The sequence below is a fragment of the Lactuca sativa genome, chromosome 4 (assembly GCF_002870075.4).
Source record: "Lactuca sativa cultivar Salinas chromosome 4, Lsat_Salinas_v11, whole genome shotgun sequence".
NCBI lineage: Eukaryota > Viridiplantae > Streptophyta > Magnoliopsida > Asterales > Asteraceae > Lactuca > Lactuca sativa.
The window spans coordinates 142,256,035-142,280,894 of record NC_056626.2 but is presented as its reverse complement, the minus strand read 5'-3'; positions in this window follow the sequence as shown (position 1 = coordinate 142,280,894).

Genomic DNA, 24,860 nt, shown 5'->3' with positions numbered 1-24,860 from the left:
AATTTGTAACCTGAAATATAATATTAGGTTATGAAAATGATGAATTCTTTTCTGCCTGATGGGGAAAGAGACTGACTTGCATATACTAACATTTGGGGTAGAGGTGTTCTAAATCGTAACAAAAAACAATGTGGTTTACTGATTTTATACTTATTATCGCAGCTCATACACAAATATATATCTGCATATTCATGAAATATCAAAGCAAATTAAGACCTGAAAATGGAGAGACTGAGTTGCAGATTCTTAACAACTTGAGACCCTGTGATGTATATGGCGACGTTCCTTTACTTCTTCCTTGCAATACACAATTAAAAATCACAACATAAAAATCCTATTATTTAACGTTGGGAATGGAGGGGGTCAGAATCGGCCATGTCAGGGGTGGAGATGACCTGCATCGACCACGATAAAAGTTGGCCAGCGGCCGGTTAAAAATAGGTTAGGATAGTAGATTTTATAAAGTCCCATCGATTTTGAAGGGCATAAGACCGTTTGGCATGAGCCCATGAAGGGTTGTTACTGCCGACATGGCAAATCCTTCACGACGTCATAACACATGAACACCGCCCCCATCTAGCAGATAAGGCCGTTATTTGGTCGTCCGTGATTGTGATAACAAATAGAAACAAGAGTTTTTCAAATCAACTGTCAAATGACCATTCCCAACGGTTATAAATACACATATATACTTATTTTTTTGCTAACATCATTCTTCTCTTTTTCTCATTTTATACAAAAATCAAACACATTTTCTTTCAATCAAGCTTCGAAGCAAAAACCGAACAGCCCTCCACCAAACACAAGCAGAATCGCAACGATGGAGTTCGCACAATATGGGAGTTATATCAACCTACTCAACACTAAAAAAATACCCCAAATACCATTTCAAGGAAATGTTTTTAATCATGCCTCACCCCAATGCAATTTCCTACATCACCTTACATGCAACAAAACCTAAACCTTCAAGAAAACCTATTGATACTTTCGCATCCATGCTAAAAATAAACACACAACCAACGCATGAAACCGCTCACGAATCCCAAGCAAGAGGTAGTTGGAAAGCTATAGGGAAAGGGAAAGTAATAGCAGAAAGTGATGAAGAAGTTTCGCTATGGTGGACACCGGAGGAGAAGTATAACTTCGTGGTGGCGTGGTAGGAGAATTCAAAAAATCCAACTATAGCAAATGATACAAGAATAGTTGAATTTTCGGAAACCGGGCTCGGAAAGTTTCACTCACTTATGAAGAGACCACCATATCGCAATGTTGATATGGTTACCAGCAAATGTATTTCAATTAGTCATAGGTGCACCAAGTTTAATGTGATCTACAACAAACTTTCTTCGTAAAATCATAGTGGTGCGAATGACTTCGACGTGTTCAAAGCAATGACTATGTAATATCAGGTGAAAATGGGTCATTTTTTCGTGTATGAAAAAATATGGGAGATTCTGAGAGTCAATCCAAAATGGATTAAAACTCCAACATTGTCGGACGTAAAATCAAACAGGACTCGTAATTCTATATTGTTTGATGTTTCCGATGAAGGAACTAACAACGACCTCAACGCCGATACATATGACATCCCCAACATCATCGAAGAGATCTCCCCCCACGTCAATCTATCAGGTGCGACAAAGCGAAACACACTCAATGATATGCGGACGAAGCTGTGAGAGAAGGACACAAGAGTTGGCGGAAAATGAAAGAAAAGTTGGAGCAACACAATTTTATCACAAAACAAAAGGTTGAAGTGCAACGTGAGCACTTAGAGTTACTTCGAAAGAAAATAGAGGAAGATAAAATTATGAAGGATTTAGAAATTTTTTAGAGTACCAAAGAAAATACGGGACCACGACAAATGCAAGTGCTCCGAAAAATAAAATAAAGAATCGAGAAGAAATATTTGGATTACTGGTGTATCATTTTTATGTGTTAAATTAGGACTATGGTTTTTCTTGCGTTTAGTGTTTTTTTTTCTTTAATGTTATGGAAATTTTGAATTTAATTAAATTCCATTCCTTATTTTTTCATATAAAGAATATAATGTGAATAAAAAAAACCAAATTGGAAAAGTAGAAAAAGAATAAATCGAAAAAAAAACAGATTGAAAAACAAAATAAATCGAAAAAAATAATGAAATGAAAAATAATGGGTGTTATGTTGTCTATTTTCTCAATTAGTGTTATAACACCATATATGACATGACATGTGAGGTGACATTTTCTTGGTTTGATAACATGCCTAAACATGCTGTCCACACCCACTACTTTTAGTCTAAATGAAGGTGTCGTTTTGGGAGGGAAGGAATCCCGGGAAGGAATAACCCGGACGGACAGAATTCAGGGCATGAAATAATTGGGAGGGAATGAATTCCTGAACGACATAATCTCCTCACTTGCTCTCTAATCTCTCGCTAATCACATATATGATGATAAATGATTACATTTGAGGATTTATGTAATGTCGGTTGTTGATCCCTCGTATATCCTTAGCTGAATGGCGAGGGATTATTGTTCGTGACTTTAAAACCCACGTTTCTGCTAGTAGTACTAGGATCATCAGTTTGAAGAAAATCCATCCATTACAATATCCCGCTTCCTTTTTGACAAGAATCTAGAATATGTAAAGTACAAGGAGACGAGAGATTTAATGAAAAAGCCTTTGATGCTTGATGTAGACAAATAGAAAGTTACTAAATATTGTTTATAAGCCTTAGGATCGATAAATCTTGGCTGGGAACTATCAATTCTAATTCTTTATTGTAATTGGACCGAGAAAACCTATGTGAAAAAGTCACCAATTAATTTTTCTTCGGAGCCTACTGCTCGGATCACAAAAAATATACACTTTTTTTGTTTTTTCGATAGCCTTCTCATACGATGCCCAAATAGTTACTCTTTTTGCGTTAACTTTCTTTAAAGCTAAGTTACAAACCCAACTATATATAATAACTAACATTTTTATCAAATTAGGAATTGTATAATTATAAGTCATCCTACTTTGAATACCTTCTGAACATGAATTATATATCATCATTAAAACTATACTAAGATTACATAGATTAAACATCAACATTACCAAACTTCTCTTTCCATCTTAACATTAGCTCGTGATTGATGTACAACCTTAGAGTTAAATGGAACTTAGGAACACCTTGTCTAAGCATCATATTATCAACATATTACATAACAAGAAACGCGATCATTAGCTGCAACAGGTGTCGCTGCTACAAAGTAGGTTTGTCGCCGCTAAAGCTTTTAACGGCGACCTGCTGCTGCAAAGGTTGCCTCCATTCGGATCACTCAAATTATTGGACCTTCATTGTAATCTAATCCTTAATTGTAATTGGACCGAGCAAACCTATGTGAAAAAGTCACAAATTATTTTTTCTTCGGAACATACTGCTCGGATTGCACAAAATATACACTTTTGTTGTTTTTTTTTCCATAGCTTTCTCATACAATGCCCAAATAGTCCGACTCTTTCTGCGTTAACTTTCTTTAAACCTAAGTTACAGACCCAACTATATATAATAACTAACATTTTAATCAAACTAGGAGTTGTATAATAAGTCCTAGTACTACGTAATTTACAATACCTATATCATCCTACCTTGAATACCTTCTGAACATGAATTATATATCAACATTAAAATTATACTAAGATTATATAGATTAACCTTCAACATTACCAAACATCTCTTTCCATCTTAAGATTAGCTAGTGATTTATGTACACCCTTAGAATTAATTAGAACTTAGGAACACCATGTCTAAGCATCATATTATCAACATATTACACTACAAGAAACGCGGTCATTAGCGGTGATAGGCATCGCCGCTAAAGCTTTTAGTGGCGACCTGTCGCCGCAAAAAGGTCACCGCTGTTCGGGCCACACAATTTATTGGACCTTCATTGAAATCTAATCCTTCCTTGTAATTGGACTGAGTTAACCAATGTCAAAAAGTTACAAATTATTTTTTCTTCGGAGCATACTGCTTGGATCGCACAAAATATACACTTTTGTTGTTTTTTCCGTAACATTTTCTTACGATGCCCAAATAATCCTACTCTTTCTGCGTTAACTTTCTTTAAACCTAAGTTACTGAACCAATTATATATAATAACTAACATTCTTATCAAATTAGGAATTGTATAATAAGTCCTAGTAATACATTATTTACAATACCTATATCATCCTACTTTGAATACCTTTTGAACATGAATTATATATCCTTTGATGGCATTGGAGGTGTCATTTCCCTCACCCGATGGTTCGAGAAAATTGAATCTATCTTTGAAATTTGTACCTGCTCAGAATCCGACAAAGTAAAGTTTGCCGCCTGCACCTTTATCGATAAGGCACTGACTTGGTTGAATGGTCGAGTCAAATCCTTGACCTTACCTGTAGCCAATGCTATGGGATGGGAAGCCATGAAAGAACTTCTTCTAGCTGGGTACTGCCCTCGGGACGAAATACAGAAGTTAGAGCACGAGCTCTGGAACCTGAAGATGAAGGGTTCCAATATTGCCGCATACACCTCGAGAATTGATGACCTGGCACTGCTCTGTTCGGGATTGGTTACCCCAGAGAGTAAGAAGATAGGGAGATTTATTTGGGGGCTGACCCAACCGACCAAAGGAAATGTCTTATCTGTGAGGCCGGATACATATGACAGTGCCAAAAGTTTAGCCCAGACCCTGATTGACCAAGTGATGATGTTGAGGAAACAACCACCACTCCTGAACCAACCAAGAGGAGTGGTGACAAAAGAAAGTTTTGGAAGAAGAAGAAAGGTCAACCTTCTCAAGGATCCTCAAAGAAACAGCAGACTGTAACAGTCCATGCTGCTAATACCCCTGTTGCTGCTGCTTCTGCTGTGGGATCCACAGCCCAAGCACCTACTAGTAGATATGCTAGTAGCTTTCCCAAATGTGAAAAGTGTAAATACCACCATAACCCCGGTCCCTGCCATGAACTTTCATGCACCAACTGTGGTAAAAAGGGGCATACGTTCCAATTTTTCAAAGCACCAGCCCAATCTGCAAATCAATCTTCTGGAGAAGGTGTTGGTCAAGCCTGTTATAATTGTGGAGAAGTTGGGCATTTCAAGAGAAACTGCCCCAAGAAGGCAACAGCTGATAATACTGGGAGAGTCCTAGCCATGGGATGGGAGGAGGCAGTCGCTGATCCCACCATTGTTTCAGGTATGTTCCTTCTCGACAACACTTATGCTAGTATTCTTTTCGATTCGGGTGCTGAAAGAAGCTTTGTTAGTCATTCGTTCAAACATAACCTTAAACATAATCCTTAACCATTAACCGATACCTTTACCGTCGAGATGGCTAATGGCGAGAAAGAAAGTGCTCACGATATATTCATAGGCTGCACCCTTACCCTGAACGATCATTCATTTCCCATTGATCTTATGCTTGTCTCCATAAAGAGCTTTGATGTTATCATTGGCATGGATTGGTTGAGTCCCAATCATGCTGATATCCTTTGCTATGAAAAAGCCATCTGTCTCGATCTTCATGCGGGTCAAACTCTAATGATCTATGGCGATAAGCTTAGTTACAATCTTCGCATCATTTACTGCATCAAAGCTCAAAAGCTTCTGCGGAAGGAGTGCCAAGCATTCCTAGCCCATATCATCAACGAGAAAAAGGAAGTTAAAGACCTCGCGAGCATCCCCGAAGTCTGCAACTTTCTTGATGTCTTTCCGGAAAAGCTCTCAGGAATTCCTCCCGAACATCAAGTCGAATTTCGCATCGACCTAATTCTTGGAGCTACCCCCGTAGCCAAGTCTCCATATCGTTTAGCTCCAACAGAAATGCAGGAGTTATCTAGCCAACTCAACAAGTTACTCAACAAGGGGTTCATCAGACCGAGTTCCTCACCCTGGGGAGCCCCGGTTTTGTTTGTGAAGTAGAAAGATGGATCCTTCCAGATGTGCAAATGACTACCGTGAGCTGAACAAGTTAACCGCCAAAAACCGATATCCCCTTCCGCGAATAGATGACCTATTTGATCAACTCCAGATAGCCAGCTGCTTCTCATAGATAGACCTTCGGTCAGGGTACCATTAGCTACGAGTTCATGAAAGTGATGTTTCCAAAACAACTTTCAGGACTTGGTATGGACACTACGAGTTTGTAGTGATGCCATTCGGTCTAACCAATGCACCGACAGTGTTCATGGACCTGATGAACCGGGTGTGTCGCCCTTTTCTGGAAACGTTCGTCATTGTGTTCATCGATGACATACTTGTCTACTCCAGAAGCGAAAAAGATCACAAGCAACACTTGAGGTTAGTATTGGAAACCCTTAGATCCGAAAAGCTATACGCGAAATTTTCCAAATGTGACTTCTGGATTCAGAAGGTAACTTTCCTCGGTCACATGGTAAGCGAAGAGGGTATTCACGTGGATCCATCCAAGATAAAAGCGATAGAGAATCGGTCGGCACCGAAGACACCCACATAAATTCGTCAATTCTTGGGTCTCCCCGGCTATTATCGGAGATTTATCCAAAAAATTTCCAGAATCGCCAAACATCTAACCACTCTGACACAGAAAGGTGTACCTTTTTATTGGAGTGAAAAGCAAGAAAACGCATTCCAAACGTTAAAGCGAGCCTTGTGTAGCGCACCGGTCTTGTCCCTACCCGAATGAACAGAAGACTTCGTTGTCTATTATCTAATCAGGGCTTAGGTTGTGTGCTTATGCAAAGAGGAAAAGTAATTGCTTATGACTCAAGACAGTTGAAGGCACACGAGGTCAACTATACCACTTATGACCTCGAGTTAGGAGTCGTAGTATTTGCACTGAAAATTTGGAGACATTATCTTTATGGAACCAAGTGTACGATCTTCACTGGCCATAAGAGCCTGCAGCACATCCTCAATCAGAAGGACTTAAACATGAGGCAACTGCGATGGGTAGAGCTACTCAGCGATTATGAGTGCGAGATTTGCTACCATCCCAACAAGGACAACGTGGTAGCAGATGCCCTTAGCCGAAAGGAAAGTTCAAGCCGTAAAGTGAGGACACTAACGATTACTATCCATTCCCATTTATCCATGAAAATCCAAGATGCCCAGATAGAAGCCCTCAAACCCGAGAACAAATCAAGCGAAGCCTTGAGGGGAATGGATAAGAAACTTGAGATCAGAGGTGACGGAGTCTACTGTTTCATTGACCGAATTTGGACCCCAAAGTTTGGAGGATTTAGGGAAGTTGTCATGGAGGAAGCACACAACACCATATACTTTTTTCACCCGGTTTTGGATAAGATGTACCTAGACCTCAAGAAACAATACTGGTGGCCAAACAGGAAATCCGATATTGCTACATTTGTGGGCAAGTGTCTGACTTGCGCCAAGGTGAAAGTCGAGTACCAAAAACCCTCGAGGCTGCTTCAACAACCCGAGATACCCGAGTGGAAATGGGAGATGATTACCATGGATTTCATCAGCAAGTTACCCAAGTGTCCGAGTGGGTACGATACCATTTGGGTAATTGTCGATCGTTTAACCAAGTCCGCTCACTTCATCCCGATTAGAGAATCGTTCAAGATGGAAACACTCGCGCGGATCTACATCCAGGAGGTAGTTCGAATACACGGTGTACCTGTGTCCATTATCTCTGATCGAGATAGCAGGTTTACCTCCAGATTTTGGCAGTCTCTTCATAAGGCTCTTGGAACCAAACTAGACATGAGCATGGCTTATCATCCTCAGACCGACGGACAGAGTGAGAGAACTATCCAAACCTTGGAACACATGCTTAGAGCATGTGTCATTGATTTTGGAAAATCATGGGACACACATCTATCTTTGATCAAGTTCTCGTATAATAACAGTTACCACACAGCATCAAGGCTGCTCTGTTTGAAGCCCTCTACGGTCACAAGTGCAGATCCCCTCTGTGCTGGACCAAGGTAGGGGACACGCAGTTAGCCAAAAGTCGATTCCTCGACAGTGCTCTCACTGGTCCTGAAATCATTCGCGAAACCACTGAAAAGATCATCCAAATCCGGGAACGATTGAAAGCTTCACGAGATCGACAAAAGAGTTACACCGATATACAACGGAAACGTCTAGAGTTCCAGGTTGGAGACCGTGTCATGTTGAAGGTCTCGCCCTGGAAAGGCATGGTACATTTCGGAAAACATGGGAAACTTAATCCGAGGTACATTGGACCCTTCGAGATCCTCGCTAGGATCGGTCCGGTAGCCTATAAACTTCGATTACCTCAAGAACTTAGCAACATTCATCCTGTCTTCCACGTCTCAAATCTTAAAATGTGTCTATCCGATGAAACCCTCGTGATTCTCCTTGACGAAATCGAGATCAACGAGAACTTAAACTTTGTGGAAGAACCCATCTAAATCATGGATCGAGAAATCAAACGTACGAAACAAAGTCGCATCCCGATAGTGAAGGTTCGCTGGAATGCCAAGCGGGGACCGGAATTCACTTGGCAGCGTGAAGACAAGATGAAACAGAAGTATCTGCATCTCTTTCCAAATCCATGATTTGTATCTTAATTCTGAATTTCGGGACGAAATTACCTCTAACGGAGGGGATAATGTGACAACCCGAAACTTCTAACCTATGTAATTGATCTGCGTATCAGCACTAAAACTTGAATTCATTATCTTTTATTAAATCTTGTGGTTCCATATGGGTGCTCTAGACGTAGTGTAATCTAGATATGAGTCTTAAGAAGGGTTGGAGAGTGTTTAGCATCACAAAATCGGGCCAAACTCACCAAATAAGGTTTGTGCGGCCACACCCCTATGTGTGCGGCCACACACCTGTGTGTACGGCCACACATCCATGTGTGCAGCCACACACCCAACCGCAAACACTCTCAACCTCACACCCAACCCAATATATGGTTAGATACCCCTTCATTCATTCATTTAGATGTTCCTTTTCCCTCTCTCTACTTTCTCTCACTAAATCATCAACCAAGAACACTTTGAAGGCTTCATATTCGTGATCTACTCCATCTTCAAGCTAATTATAGTGGTAAACACTTGAATCCCAAGCTTAAAACTCATCATGATCATCATATTCATCGTCCCTTGAAGGTGTACGACCGCACACCTTCATATGGGGGCAGCACACATTCAAAACTCCCAAGAATGAAGAGCAAACACTTCAAAAATCATCATATGGACTCAAATGAGGAATGTACGGCCGCACACTCTTGTGTACGGCCGCACACACACTCTGTATGGCCACACACTCTTGTGTGCGGCCTCACACACATTCTTGGCCGCACTCCCCAACCCCACACTCATTTTCAAGACCATGCACCCACTCTAATGCCCATATTTGGCCCTAAACTTGCATAGATCATTAAGTTTGGATCATAAGACACTTATTCTTAATAAATCCAAGCCCTAAGGATGTTTTCCCACCATGTTTAGTCATGAAACACCTTAGTTCTAACTCATTTACGTGTCATCACATGAATAATAGGGGCCATTGGCGTTCAGGACATCCGTTGACACTCGAACCCTACGTTAAACGGTGAGTTCATACCCCTACCTTTTTTAATGTTTTTCAACTGTTTTCAGGGGGAGAATACAAGCAAAGTACAAGGAATACTTGTACTCAAAACTTGTTTTATATGTGTGGTGTTTCATATTACATATGCTTTTAACACTGACAATCATAACAGATAACCGTTTGAACTTACAGAACACATTATCATATTATTCTGAAAAACTTTATCAAATGTTGTATTTTATATTTTCACAAATGGTTTTCCACATTAACAGTTAAAAGCACATCCTTTGAACATTGAATATGAATTGTTTCGTCCTCGGTAACACTCCACTAAGATACGCGAGTGGAGGATCATCGTTTGTAACAGTATCTTTCTGTATTATTGCTAGTAAATTTGTTATTCCTATAAATTGGAGACACGTCCTCGGAGAACACTCCACAGAGATACGCGACTGGAGGACCGCCACTATAACCAGAATCTCTTAGATAGGGAGCGTGACTCGAGTGTATAGATCTATACGGGGCTGACTACCCTGCACCTGGCTGTTAGCTATAGCCGAACCGAAAGGTTCAAGGGTGACGAAAGTCATAAAGTGATTTGGACTACTTATTGCCATATCTAGTCTATCGTATGGTTATGGAACTCGCAATTTGGATAACAGAGATTTAGTTGTTAGTAATAATGGGTTAGCAATTTGTTTACTTTTTACTTATTAGTTTTATGTGCATGTTAAAACTAATACACTTCACAAGGATAACCAGGTTTTCAGAATACTTCTTTTACATTACATTTCAACTCAGTAACCAACTTTTAGGAAAATATGGAATTTTCGTGGGATAACAGTTGTTCATAATCAGATTTGTGTAACAAAACAGATAACCAAACTTTTCATATAAGAAAATATGGGATTTTCTTGGATTCGTAACTTTTTCATAAATCGAAAGGAAACTTGTTCACTTTCAGAAAACAAACCGCTTATGAACTCACCAGCTTTATGCTGATTTTGAAAATGCTTGTATTCTCAGGTCCGCATTAGACATGTATCCGATGATCCTTTTGGCGAAGACGGAGTGTGTAGAAGAGACGTCTCACTTTTGTTCATATATATATATATATATATATATATATATATATATATATATATATATATATATATATATATATATATACATACATACATACGTATCACACTTGTAATACTTGACTTTCAAACAAATGTAAATTCTAATATGTAATGTAATGGTTGTTTACTTTGCCTACTATGTACATTGGTTATGATACATAACATGAAGTCACCTCCGCCCCGGAACGTTTCCACCTGCGGTTTCGGGGTGTGACACACAACCTATTTATACCAGAATTAGCAGCACACAAGTGTGCAACCGCACACACCCACTAACATATTATGAGCACCACAACACACTCTAACAACCTACCACGACCTATACATGACAATGCCTAGCCCAAACCACAAAAATATAGCCTATCAATCTCCCCCTTGGTTTGTGGCTAGCATTGACTTGGTCTTTATTCTTCAGGAGTTTCATAAAACTTCAAGTCGGATTTTCCCATGGATCCCATCCATAACTTTCCATTGATGATTGCAGTGGCCATTCCAGTAAATTCCTTGGCAACAGCCTCCATGACTTCTTTTCTGCAAATGATTTTGAGCCAAGGTGCGAATGTCTCTTTCTCTGAATATGAGAAGATCCTTTGCACTGATAAGCCTTAGTAGTTTTTCACTATTCTTGAATTTGATGGAAGCTGTCGCAGTTTCATCATCATATGCCCAAAATTCCATGTCGTCAAGAAATCCTTCATGGAAGTGTTGAGGGATATGAATTTCTTTCAGCTGCTTTGTTGTTGGCCATAGAATGATCTTCATTAGCTTACCAGATTCAGGATCGATAATATCTGCATCTTTTCTGAACAAGGTTTTTTAAGTTTTCATCTTTGGGAAATTTTCATTGACCTGCCTGTCCAGGAATCTTTTCTGCAAGTGCTTAACCCTGCTCAGTCCCTTCGTAAGCGGATCTGCGGGGTTATCTTCTGATGATATCATCTTAACCACGAGTTGTCCTTCTTCTACACGATGTCTAATAAAGTGACATTTTATGTCGATATGTCGAGATCTACCATGATCCCTTGGTTCCTTGGTCAAGGCAACCGCTCCTTCATTATCACAGAAAATCTCCATGGGCTCCTTTGTGGCAGGTACAACTCCAAGATCACCGACAAAGTTCTTCAACTATATTGCCTCATTTGACGCTTCGCTCGCTGCAATGTACTCTGATTCGCACGTTGAATCAGCTACGGTTTCTTGCTTGAAACTTTTCCAAGTTACTGCTCCTCCATTCAGGGTAAAGACCCAGCCCGACTGCGAACGGTAGTTGTCCCTGTCAGTCTGAAAACTGGCATCACTATACCCTCGCACCTTCAAGTCATCACTCCCTCCGAGGACTAAAACCCATTCTTTGGTCCTCCGAAGGTACTTAAAGATATTCTTGACCGCAATCCAATGGGCTCTGCCAGGGTTCCCTTGATATCTACTAACCATACTCAAAGCAAAGGCTACATCAAGGCGAGTACAAGTCATAGCATACATGATTGAGCCAACTGCGGAAGCGTATGGTACTCGGCTCATTTCTGCTATTTCGGCTTCGGTAGTCGGACTTTGAGTCTCACTCAACTTGGCATTACTTTGTATCGGTAATTCTCCCTTCTTCGAGTTTTCCATACTAAAACGTTTTAGCACTTTATCTAAGTAAGTGTTCTGACTAAGTCATGTTAGTCTCTTACTTCGTTCTCTCACTATCCTTATTCCCAGAATATAGGAAGCCTCTCCGAGGTCCTTCATAGCGAAGCACTTCCCGAGCCAGGACTTAACCTCCTGCAGAGTCGGGACGTCGTTTCCTATGAGTAGTATGTCGTCGACATACAAAACCAGGAAGCTTACTATACTCCCACTGGCTTTGACATATACAAATGATTCATCTTCACTTCGTACAGATCCAAACTCTGACTTTCTCATCGAAGCAACGATTCCATCTACGAGAGGCTTGCTTAAGTCCATAAATGGACTTCTCAAGCTTACACACTCTATTCAGATAATTCGGATCAACAAAACCCTCTAGCTGAGCCATGTAAACATCCTCGGCCAACTTCCCATTAACGTAAGCGGTCTTGACATCCATTTGCCAAATCTCATAATCATGAAATGCGGCAATTGCTAGCATCACTCTAATAGATTTTATCTTCGCAACTGGTGAGAAGGTCTCATCATAGTCAACTCCGGGAGTTTGAGTAAAGCCCTTCATAACCAATCGCGCCTTATATGTGTGTACGTTTCCATCCACATCGGTCTTCTTCTTGAAGATCCATTTGCACCCAACGGTCTTACGTCCGGGCACATTATCAACCAAATTCCAAACTTGGTTATCATGCATGGATTGGATCTCGCTGTCCATTGCTTCTTTCCATTTCGCAGACTCCGGGCCTGCCATGGCTTCCTTATAGCTATTTGGTTCATCTAGATTTATTAGTGTACCATCACTAATATACGTGTCCCCTTCGGTAGTAATATGAAAACCATAAAACTGGGGTTGAACTCTAACTCTTTCGGAACGTCTAAGAGGTAATGACTCGTCAATCGGTTCAACCGGAGTTTCCTACTCGGGTTGAGCGCCAGCGGTAGAGGTTCCTTCATCAATCGACTCTTGAATCTCTTCAAGCTCGATTTTCCTCCCACTGTCTCCTTGGCTTATGAGTTCTCACTCTCGGAAAACTCCTCTCCTCGCAACAAAGACAACATTGTCCTTCGGTCTATAGAAGAGATATCCAAAGGATTTCTGCGGGTAGCCGATGAAAATACATCGCTCACTTCGAGGTTCGAGCTTGTCGTGAGTATCTCATCTTACGAAAGCCTCTTAACCCCAAACCTTGATATGTGCTAACGAAGGAGCCTTCCCTGTCCACATTTCGTGAGGTGTTTTGGCAACCTTCTTAGTAGGGACTCGGTTAAGGATATGGACGGCAGTCTCTAAGGCATACCCCCAGAATGAGATAGATAATGAAGCACGACTCATCATAGAGCGGACCATGTCTAACAAGGTTCGATTACACCTTTCTGCCACACCATTCCACTGCGGTGTCCTAGGTGGCTTCAATTGTGAAACTATTCCACACTCCTTGAGATAGTCGTGGAATTCAAGACTTAGGTACTCTCCTCCTCGATCGGATCGAAGCATCTTGATTTTCCTGCCCAATTGATTCTCCACTTCATTCTTGAACTCTTTGAACTTTTCAAACGTTTCTGACTTTTTCTTGATTAAGTAGATATACCCATATCTACTATAGTCATCTGTAAAAGTCACATAGAAGCGGTTCCCATCCTTTGTGGTTGATCTAAACGGTCCACATACATCGGTATGTATGAGGTCCAATAGACCCTCATCCCTTTCACATGTACTAGTGAAGGGTGACTTGGTCATCTTTCCAAGCAAACAATACTTACATGTGTCATCTTCCCTAAGGTCGAATGACTCCAACACTCCATCCTTTTGAAGTTGGGTTATGCACTTCTTGTTGACATGTCCAAGACGACAATGCCACAAGGATGCTTTATCCATACTATTGGAAGAATCCATGCATAAAACATCATTTCCTAGGTTATCTATAATCATAACAGTTTCATAAATTCCATTACATGGTATTGCTTCAAAATATAAGACACCATTTAGATAAGCACAAATAGAACCATTCTCATTATTAAAAGAAAATCTAAATCCTTGTCTAAATAAACCATGAAATGAAATGATGTTTCTTGCCATTTCTGGTGAATAGCAACAATAATTCAAATCTAAATATAAACCATTCCTAAGCATTAGAGAATACACTCCAATCTTGGTCACAAGCGACGATCTTCTGTTCCCCATGATTAGATTTATTCTTCCATGCTCCACATCCCTATTTCTTCTTAGTCCCTGCAATTCAGAACAAATGTGGTAACCACACCCGGTATCGAGGACCCAAGAAATAGCATGATATGAATCATTAGATTTAATTGTGTATATACCTGCGAAAGATGGCTTAATCTTTCCTTCCCTGATAACTTGCAGGTAGTCTGGGCAGCTTCTCTTCCAATGCCCTATTTTGTGGCAATGGTGGCACTCTGCCTCCTTTGGGTTAGGGTTAGGCTTAGCGGGATCAACTTTGGTCCCACTAGAAGAGGAACCATCTCGGGACTTTCCCTTGCGGTGGCTCTTAGACGGAGCCTTCCTCTTCTTGCCTCTTCCTTGCCCAATGGCCAAAACAGGAGCAGCGGGTGGATTGGGAGTGGGTGCAATAGACTTGTCCTTGAGGTTGCTCTCAGCAACCCTAAGGAGACCTTGGAGCTTACTTAGGGTGACCTCTTCCTTTTTCATGTCGTAGGTCATCCTAAATTGGTTGTAACATGGAGGCAAGGAGTGAAGCACCATGTCGATTGCCAAGTCTTCCCCAAAGTCAACATTCAACTCGCAAAGACGATCGACATACCTTTGCATCTGTTGCAGGTGCACGGTTAGAGATTCTCCATGACCCATTTTGGCGGAGATCATGTTAGTGAAGATCTCGTAACGTTCCTGCCTCGCATTTTGATGGTATCTCTCCAATAAGTCATGGTGCATTTTGTATGGATACATGTCCTCGTAGGACTTTTGGAATTCAGCGTTCATTGTGGCTATCATGATGCAATGAACCTTCGTTGCATCACGTTCATGAGTCTCAAAAGGAGTCATTTCAGCCGGAGTAGCGATTTGTGGGTTGATCTTCTCGAGCTTCTCATCGAGGAAATACTCCTTTTCCTCGTAGCGAGCAATTGTGCGAATGTATCTTATCTATTCACTAAAGTTCGTCCCATCAAAAGTCACCTTTTGGCAAAGGCTCACCAATGTGAACGAGCTAGCAGCAACGTTTTTTGCGTTCGACATCTACAAATAGAAAGGACAAGGATAGATTAGAATTCGAATCCCTAATTATCACCCAATAAGAAAAATTAGGGCTAGGATCCAACAACAATATTTACATATTAGAAAAGGGATGTCGTAATCTAACATGCAAATAATTTGAAGGTAAGTGAATGACAATTCACTAATTCTCCACCATGAAAACCTAACTATAAGTTCTAAATGTATTGAGAATTCCTAGGTTTTGATGAGATTCATTGAACCTTTCAATGGCATGTTTAAATCTCGATATGCCCATCTCGTTTGTGCCTGGGATACCGAGGATCACAAAGTGGGTGTGAATTACCATGCAAATTCACGCGGTGCTTTCATTGTAATAATCACCTATTCTATGTGCCGGTAAACCACACACGCTCCATCGAACTATGATAAACAATGAATCACCCTTTGCCACCTTTGCTTAGAACCAATTAGTGTGCCGGTAAACTACACACGCTCCACTAACTTCTTAGCAAGGGTGCAAAGTTTAATTTCATGGGATTGCATCAATTCACTTTTCCTAAAGTAACTAGGATTGGGAATTTTGAAAAACATGTAGTTACTTTGTATTTCATATTATACTTTTAATGGGGAGATGAGGTTGCCCTATCCTACCCGTTCGGCTAACGACCCTCCACCGATCAATCAAGCGGTGGGTGTGAGTGTACACCCATTAAGCGCCATTTTATAGGCCGCAACCTTATACCCACCTTATAGACTGGCTTCGTGAATGAGCCCTACTAACGGTAAGACTAGCATTTTTAATTATACATATATATATATATATATATATATATATATATATATATATTAATCTTGTAATATTATATTAGTATAAGGTTGAATTTTAAACTTGTAAAATTCTAGGGTTTGAAATTTAAATTGTCTAAATTAAACTTTTAATCACAAAACATAAATTTCAAAACTTGAGGGCAAGTTTTAAACTTTTCAAAACATAGGGGATCAAATAACAAATAATCTAAATTAACATTTAATCACATAATTATCCATATTTGATTTATTTAATTATTTCTTGCAAAACAATTTACCAATTTAAATAAAATAATTAATCAGTTATCACATAAGGAAATTAATATTCAATTAATTGATAAATATCTTCAATTAGGTCAAGAATATACTCAAATATATCTTAAAATCAGATTTATATTGACCTATTAAGATTAAGGTAAGTATCCAAAAGATAAACAACAAAAAATCCTGAAATTAGCTCTTTCTGACGCTCGAACTTGCCGAGTACCACAACGGACTCGCCGAGTTGAGGCCTACTCGCCGAGTCCACTATGGAACTCGCCGACTTCATCAGGCAGAATGACAAAATTCGAATTTTGCAAGCAACCATTGCATCAATTCAATAGAAACCAATCAAGGCTCTGATAACACTGATGGGTTTTATTCATATGAACATTCCTATGTGCACATACAAACCCTAATGCTTGGATATAGGTTTCTCTAATTGAACATGCATTGAATCCAAGACTTTTGAACAATAGATCTAGGTAATAACATAAGAAAAAACAGATCTAGAAGATTACCTTAAGTTGCTTGCTTGAATCTTCTTGTCCTTGGAGCTTAGAGTCACAATTGTCACTCCTCTAATGGCTTGCAAACACAAACTTAGCAAGAGGATGATTAGAGAGAGAGGGGAGGGAGCTAGAAATCGGCCAGGGTTCTTCCACAGGCAAGAGTGCCGATTTCATTAACCCCTTGGGTCTATTTATACTTGTAAGGCTCCTAGGGTTTCACCCTTAAAACCCTAATTGGGTAACTTAGGCCCTAAGCAATCCAATCCCTTTATGATAAGCCCTTGGACGAATTCTAGGCTCTTCTAAACCCTAAATTCGTCCACCCCTTATCCTTAAGAGATTATAGCCCAAAGTATAACTATCATACAATTGACAGTTTATGCCCCTTTATTCAATTAATCTCTTTAAGTCACCAAATTAATTCATAATTAATTTATTACTTATATTAATCAAATAATAATATTATTATTCCTTATATTATTCTCATAATATATTAATAATATTTCTTCTCTCATTATAAATCATCCTGTCAAGTTGCTATGGTGAAGGCAACCCTAAAGGACCATGCACAACCGGGTCAAATACTTGCCTAATATAGTTGCAGCCTTAGACACTATTCCAACACCTATTACTCAATCTGTGAATAGAGATATATGTATATTTATTTATGATTAGGCATACCCCACTGGTGTCGGTACGCTGGAGCGGCAAATGAGAAATATGTGGCTGGGGTTGAATCTCAAGGTCTCTAAATTTTCTTTAATCTCAAGTGAATTGTCACCTATATATATATATATATATATATATATATATATATATATATATATATATATATATATATATATATAGACACACACACACAGACGCACACGCACACGCACACACGAGGAGTAAAGAGAAAATCACAACCGAATCTTTCTTAAACAAATAATTATGTAATACATGTTCACATCCTAAATGAGATAAACTATTCAAAAAGCAGTCCCAAAATGGGAACAACCCGAAATTAATTTCTAAATCAACTTTTTGTGGGTATTTCTAAGCTCATGATGATTACAAAGAAGACACGCAAATGAATAGAATTTGAAAGAATTTTTTTTTGTTATTTATAGCTTCTTACATATTCATTATAGCATCAAATTTTATTTTTTTTTAACTTTTCCCATTATAGCATCCTACTTTTTTTTTTTCATTTTTCCCTACATATATACACACATTACATACCAATATATACACATTGCATACCTTTATGCATTATATTTCATATGCTTACATCATACACATTACATACATACATAATGCATCAAATATGAAGAAATAGATTAGAATACTTCATGAAATGGAATAGAACATGTGGTAGAATCAAAATCAGAATAGTGGTAGTGTTGTGGGGTTTTGTGATGGTGAAGACAACCTGAAATTTGAGATCAACAAAGCATAATACACAAATTCAAACACCCAAATCATTAGATAGTAACATCCGGAGGCTGCGATGGAATTTTTTTGGCAAAATCTGATCGTTGTCGCTGGTGATGTCGCTTTGTGGTCCCCGGTAATAGAAGCTACAAGGGCTTGGAACAATTTGGTTGTCGACGATGAGAGTAAAAGAAGACATATTATAGAAAGTGGTGGAGGAAGAGGGGTATATATGCGATAACCTTTAGCGCCGACGTCTATTTGCAGCGACGGGGTGGTCTTGGCAGCGACAATAGGGCTGACTATTGTTCACGGCCATTGACGATGCTGAAAATACTTTAAGCGAACTTCATTCATGGCCGTTCAATTAGGTCCAGATCATGGTTAACTAGATTCTGTTACGAATAGGGTTAACTAGATTGTTTTGACGCAGATCGTGGTTTTCCACCTTTAGCGGCAACGCCATGAGTGGAGATGCACATTTCTAGCGGCGACAAGTAACCCACATATTACGTGTCACCGCTAAAATTGAGTGTCGCTGCTAATGGCATCTCCCTTATTGCCTTTATTTCTTGTAGTGTTACTTAACGTCTCGTGCCATCTTAAGTTACTAATGTGACATCGTACATCACTAAAAGGAATAGAAGTGTTGAGATACCATAATATATATCTTCCAAATCCACAACAAGAGCTGCACATTGTTGGTTGCCTTTGAAGGAAAATATTCCACCATTACCATCATCACCATCTATACATATTTGTAACCTTACCGGTATACGAACTAGCGTTACATTTACTCCACTTAAAATTCACTTATAAAAGTTTGTGTATAACAAGAAGGTACTTTTGTATGTAGATTTTGATATTGCTTCTGTCAGCTTGTATTTTGACAACTATCTGTTGGTTATATATTATATTACATATCCCAATTGTATATTTTTGTTGCCATGGGATTTCTTTTCCCTTGTGATGCTCACCTTGTTATTTGAAACAATGGGTGCCTCCCTGCGAGTTAATCAACCAAAAGTTGGGTCAGATTTTGCGGGTATTACATGTATGGAAGTTTCATTACAATCATGGATAGAGCTGCTTATAGGCATCATGCTTTTATGCCAGCCACACATATATATAACCCAATGACGTGTGCTTGATATATGTTTCACATCATACTCGTGGGATGGATGATGTGAGTCATCTCAAAGGTTGTCAAAAGAATAACCCATTTGCATCAACTTTGCGGCCTCAACTTTCAAATATAAATAACGTCTACACAATTACAAAGCAGCCAAAAAAGTGAAGTAAAATTTCTTCTTACTTTGTTGATCTAATATCTTGCATTTGCTATAGTATTAATGTGCCAAACACATCAATTTGGTTATTATGTAATTATAAATATATATGATCCAAACCAAGTACTCCCACGCCTGAACATTCGAGATTTCGATTATCATTGACTTTTAAAACGATTTTGCTTTATAAGAGAGACATACATCAGTTATCAGTTTTAATCCAACTGTTATTATGTTCAATAAATTACCATATATTTACTGGTAAAAAAAAAATTCATGCTTAACCATGCCTCTAGGATTCTTGCGCTAGTTCTTAGGGTAGATATGTATATGCATATAGCTGTAAAGGAGGGAAAAGGGAAAAGATAGCTTTTCTACCCAATAATGCAAATTGACAATCTGGAAGAAGAAAAGAGAAGGAATTAGGGAGAAACATAGTGCGCAATATAAAGCATCGTCTCGCCTAAACTAAATGGATGACGTAAACATGACGCACACTTATGAGCCGAATATAAGGTAGTAATTTGGGGCAAGGATTAAAATTAAAGTAAACAAATCTTAACCATTTTAAAATTATTTTTAAATTGCGTTTGACGGTTTCTTAAAATTAACATTGTTTCAAATGAACCTAAACATATATATATATATATATATATATATATATATATATATATATATATATATATATATATATATATATATATATATATATATATATATATATAAGTTTAGGTTCATTTGAAACCATGATAATTTTATGAAACCGTAAAACGCAATTTAAAACTAATTTTAAAATACAAACTAAAAGGAAAAATCCGAAAAAAAAATTAATTAGTATTTTCTTTATCTAAAAAAATAAAAATAAATAAATATAAATAAAAAATAAATTACCGTTTTTTTTAAAATAAGTAAAATATTCTAATACACTGTAAATTTTCTAATGTGATTTTTAAAGTGTTAAAATATTCTACTATTTAAAGAGATTTGTCATATACGTAAAATATTCTAATATTTTACTACAATATTCTAATAATCTATGAGAATATTTCACAGATAATTCAAAAAAATTATAATTCTTTTTATTTTGTTTTTTTATTATTTTCTTTATTTTTTTGAATAAAAAAGTGACGAAAATAATATTTTAAAAAAAATTCAAAAATTTTCAATTATTTTGAATTTTAAAAATATTTTTTTTGTCTATAAAATGAGTGGCTACACCGATCTTTCGCGACCAATATATATATATATATATATATATATATATATATATATATATATATATATATATATATATATATATATATCACTGTTGTAAAAATCTCGAGTAGGTCCCGATTAATCTCCGATTAATTCCTAGGCGCTACTCGACCGATTAGAGGGCGCCAAACGATTAATCTCTACATACATAATTAGTGAAACATTATAAAACGATAAAGTTTAACATTTTGAATAAGTTTTATTTTAATGGAAACTATTTGAAAAATGATTAGTATTGTATTAATCATATTAACCTATTTTGTTATCATATTAGTGGTATTTACGAACTTTGATATGATATTAGTCATATTTAATTTTTTTAAATTCAACAAATTAGTAATTAATGGTCCCCGATTAATCCCCCGATAAATCTCCGCTTAGCCGATTAATCCTTTGACCTCAGTCCACCGACTAGCTAAAGTCAAGCGTTTTTTACAACATTGATATATATATATATATATATATATATATATATATATATATATATATATATATATATATATATATATATATATTCAAAGTAATCATCTAAATTTCATTCATAAATATTTTTTCATTATAACTATTATTTAATATATATTCTTGTTCTTCATGAAGAACATCTTGTGGAGTTGACTTAGGGTAATAATACATTCTAATCAAATTATCATTATAAGACTACATGATCATTCATGACCAGTTATACAGTATGGTAACCATAATTTGTAAGTGGGCCGGGGTATTGGTAACAGGTGGTATTTTTAAGGACAAATTTTATTGACTCGGAGATTCCATCTATTCTAGTGTTCACGAAAGTAACAGTAGAATTAGTTTTATTGATTTTTTTATGAATTATTAATTCAATCATATTTCTTCATAATTTAATTCACTCAAATAACTCCATTTATATGATTAATTTTATAATCATATGTCATATTTTCCATGATGCTTTCATAATATGGTATCATAGAAATAAATTCAAATTTCTTAGGATGGTCAACACTTGCCTATCAATATGTTCAACATATTTACAAAAATATAATAACGCAAATGTAAAGAATTGTTTAATTGAGAAATATGAAATTCAATAAAACTTAGATTTATTAAAAAAGTGGACCATCCAAAAATACAACTGGGAGTTTTGTATGAACTTGGTACATTTGAAAAATTAGGTTTTGTTCAGTCTGTCAAAACTACTAAAGAAAATTTAATTATTAATCAAAATGAAATGAAGTTAAAATTATTAACCTATAATGATATTAATAGATATTACAATCATTATAATCATTTACATATAAGATTAGCACAAATTACATTTAAACCTTTAACCTTACAAGGTTTACCAGAAAGCTTTTTAGCAATATTACGTGATGCACATAATAGAATTTGGAAACAATATTTAATGGGAATAATACAAACGAATTTGATAAATGGTCCAGTATATTTTAATGTTTACCCAAATTTGTAACTCACTTTATCACATGTTAATATATTAGATTCTTTAATAGTAAAACTTAAAGACATGGATATAATTATGTATGAGGATCAGAATTAATCTGTATATGTTATAGGATATATTTTAGACCTCCAATTAGTATAAATCCTAGACGTAAAAGGACTAACAAGTCTATAAATGAAACTATATTAATAGAAAGTAATTTTGATATGTCAAAAATAACAACTAGAAAAGCTATAAAATGGAATGAAATTGAATTTCATGAAAATTGGATTTTAGAGGGAGTAATACCTCTTCAACCAATAATAAATAATAAAATAACAAGTATAATTCAATCATGTAATAGTTAATATAGAATTAAAAAAAAACAGAAATAGAGGAAAATCTTTTAATTAGGAGAAGTAGATCTCAAAGAACATCGTATTCTTATATATCTACAATAGATTCTAGGGTTGAAATGTCATCAAGGTCATCAACTTCTTAAATCGAGAAGAGATAGATGATAAAATTAACCATTTAAATATCAATAATAATATAGTACACGATATTAATCAAAATGAGGATCCTACTCCTTTAGAAAATAATTTTAATATTTAAATGGATAATAGATAAAAAAAAATAGATTTTAGTAATGGATCACTGGCAAGAACCACAATAAAAATGAATTTAATAAAAAAGAATGAGAACCATAAAAAACATGGCTTAAAAACTTTTCAAAAGAAGAATTAAAAATAATTTAAGAAACATTCCATAATTATTTATTTTCAACAAATAAAATAATGTATTTTGTCCCTTCGTTTGTTAACACAAATGTTATGAAGCACATAAATGCGAGTAAAAGAGTATATAGATTAAATAATGTTCAAAATTCAAAATGAATATTTCCACTACAACAACCTTATTAAATAAATAAATATAATATAACTTTAAAATTTACAGCTTATCAAAAGAATATTGAAAACATTATATCTACAACTGAACAAATAAATAAACTTGTACAACAAACAAATTATACAAATATTTATTCTATTATATTATGAAAGAAAATACTAAATTTAAATGAAATGATTGATCAAATGAAAAAAAAAAATTTGACAAGATTCTTTATGTCCTATAGAAAAACTATTAATAAAGACAAAAAGATATCAGCTACGATTGAGCCACCTCCTAATATTAGTGATTATAAATTGAAAGATTATACTCAAATAGAAAAATAATATATGATCAAGTGAAAACATTGAGCTCTTAAATGAATAAATTTAGTATAAATTGTAACATCCCATTTTCACAACAAAAATGTTCATTTTATTTAAGTAGAGCTTCCCACTTATGAATCCATTTTGAAGAAAATTGTTTATTCCAAATACATTTATTGAAATCAGAGTAATATTAAAGCACGGAATCTTCATTGTTGCGGATGAATGTGTAAAGTTACGCCTTCGCCTTCCCATGACGAGCAATGATACTTGAAATAATAAATAACCGAGTAAGCACAAAGCTTAGTGAGTTTCCCCTTAAACACCCCATAAGATACACACACAAACATGCATCGGGTCCACTCAGCCATCAGGCTAGAATACCTAGGGTTTGTTGGCCTATTGCCTCAACACTACCGCTCTCCCCAAGCCTCCCTTCCTACGACTTATAGTTGGCCTGCATCGGGTATCTTGGCCTACAACACAAAGTAGGACCTCCACAAGCTACTACTACCATAAGTCAACATGCAAACAATCAGGATCAAGTAGGCACATAATACAGGCAAACAACCATCATACATCTCACTAGTGCCTACTAGTCCTCACACCGTATATTGTCCCGCTCCCAGCTATCCTCTATGAATTTTGTAACCATAAGTAACCAGAGGTGAGATAGCTACCCAAATAGATGATCTTACTCTATATCCACAACCAAACAATGAACATGCAAGAAATCCTAGATCAAGAATTCTCAAGCTATCACATACAGTCCCTATAGCACTCCACTAAATGATAACCAACAAATATTGGTAGTCATATAGATCTAAGGATCACTACCACATAGAAACATCCTATATACCAGGGCATAGATATAATAAATCACTACAGAATAATAACATCGTATATATAATGATACATATCTAACAGATTATTACAGCATAGCAACATACTAAATACCAACAATCCAAGGAATACATAACCATATATACTTAGAGGTTAGATAGACACTCGGACATGTGATCCTACTCTAGAGCCACAACCAAACCTGGAACAAGCAAGAAAGCCTAGATCAAGAGTCCTCAGTCTATCCTACATGACTATATACAGTTCATATGGCATCCTTAGTGGGCCGACATAGGTGCCTTCGACCCACAGTATAATGAGGTGAAACTCACCTAAATCGAAGAACCTTGAAACACTGCGATATGC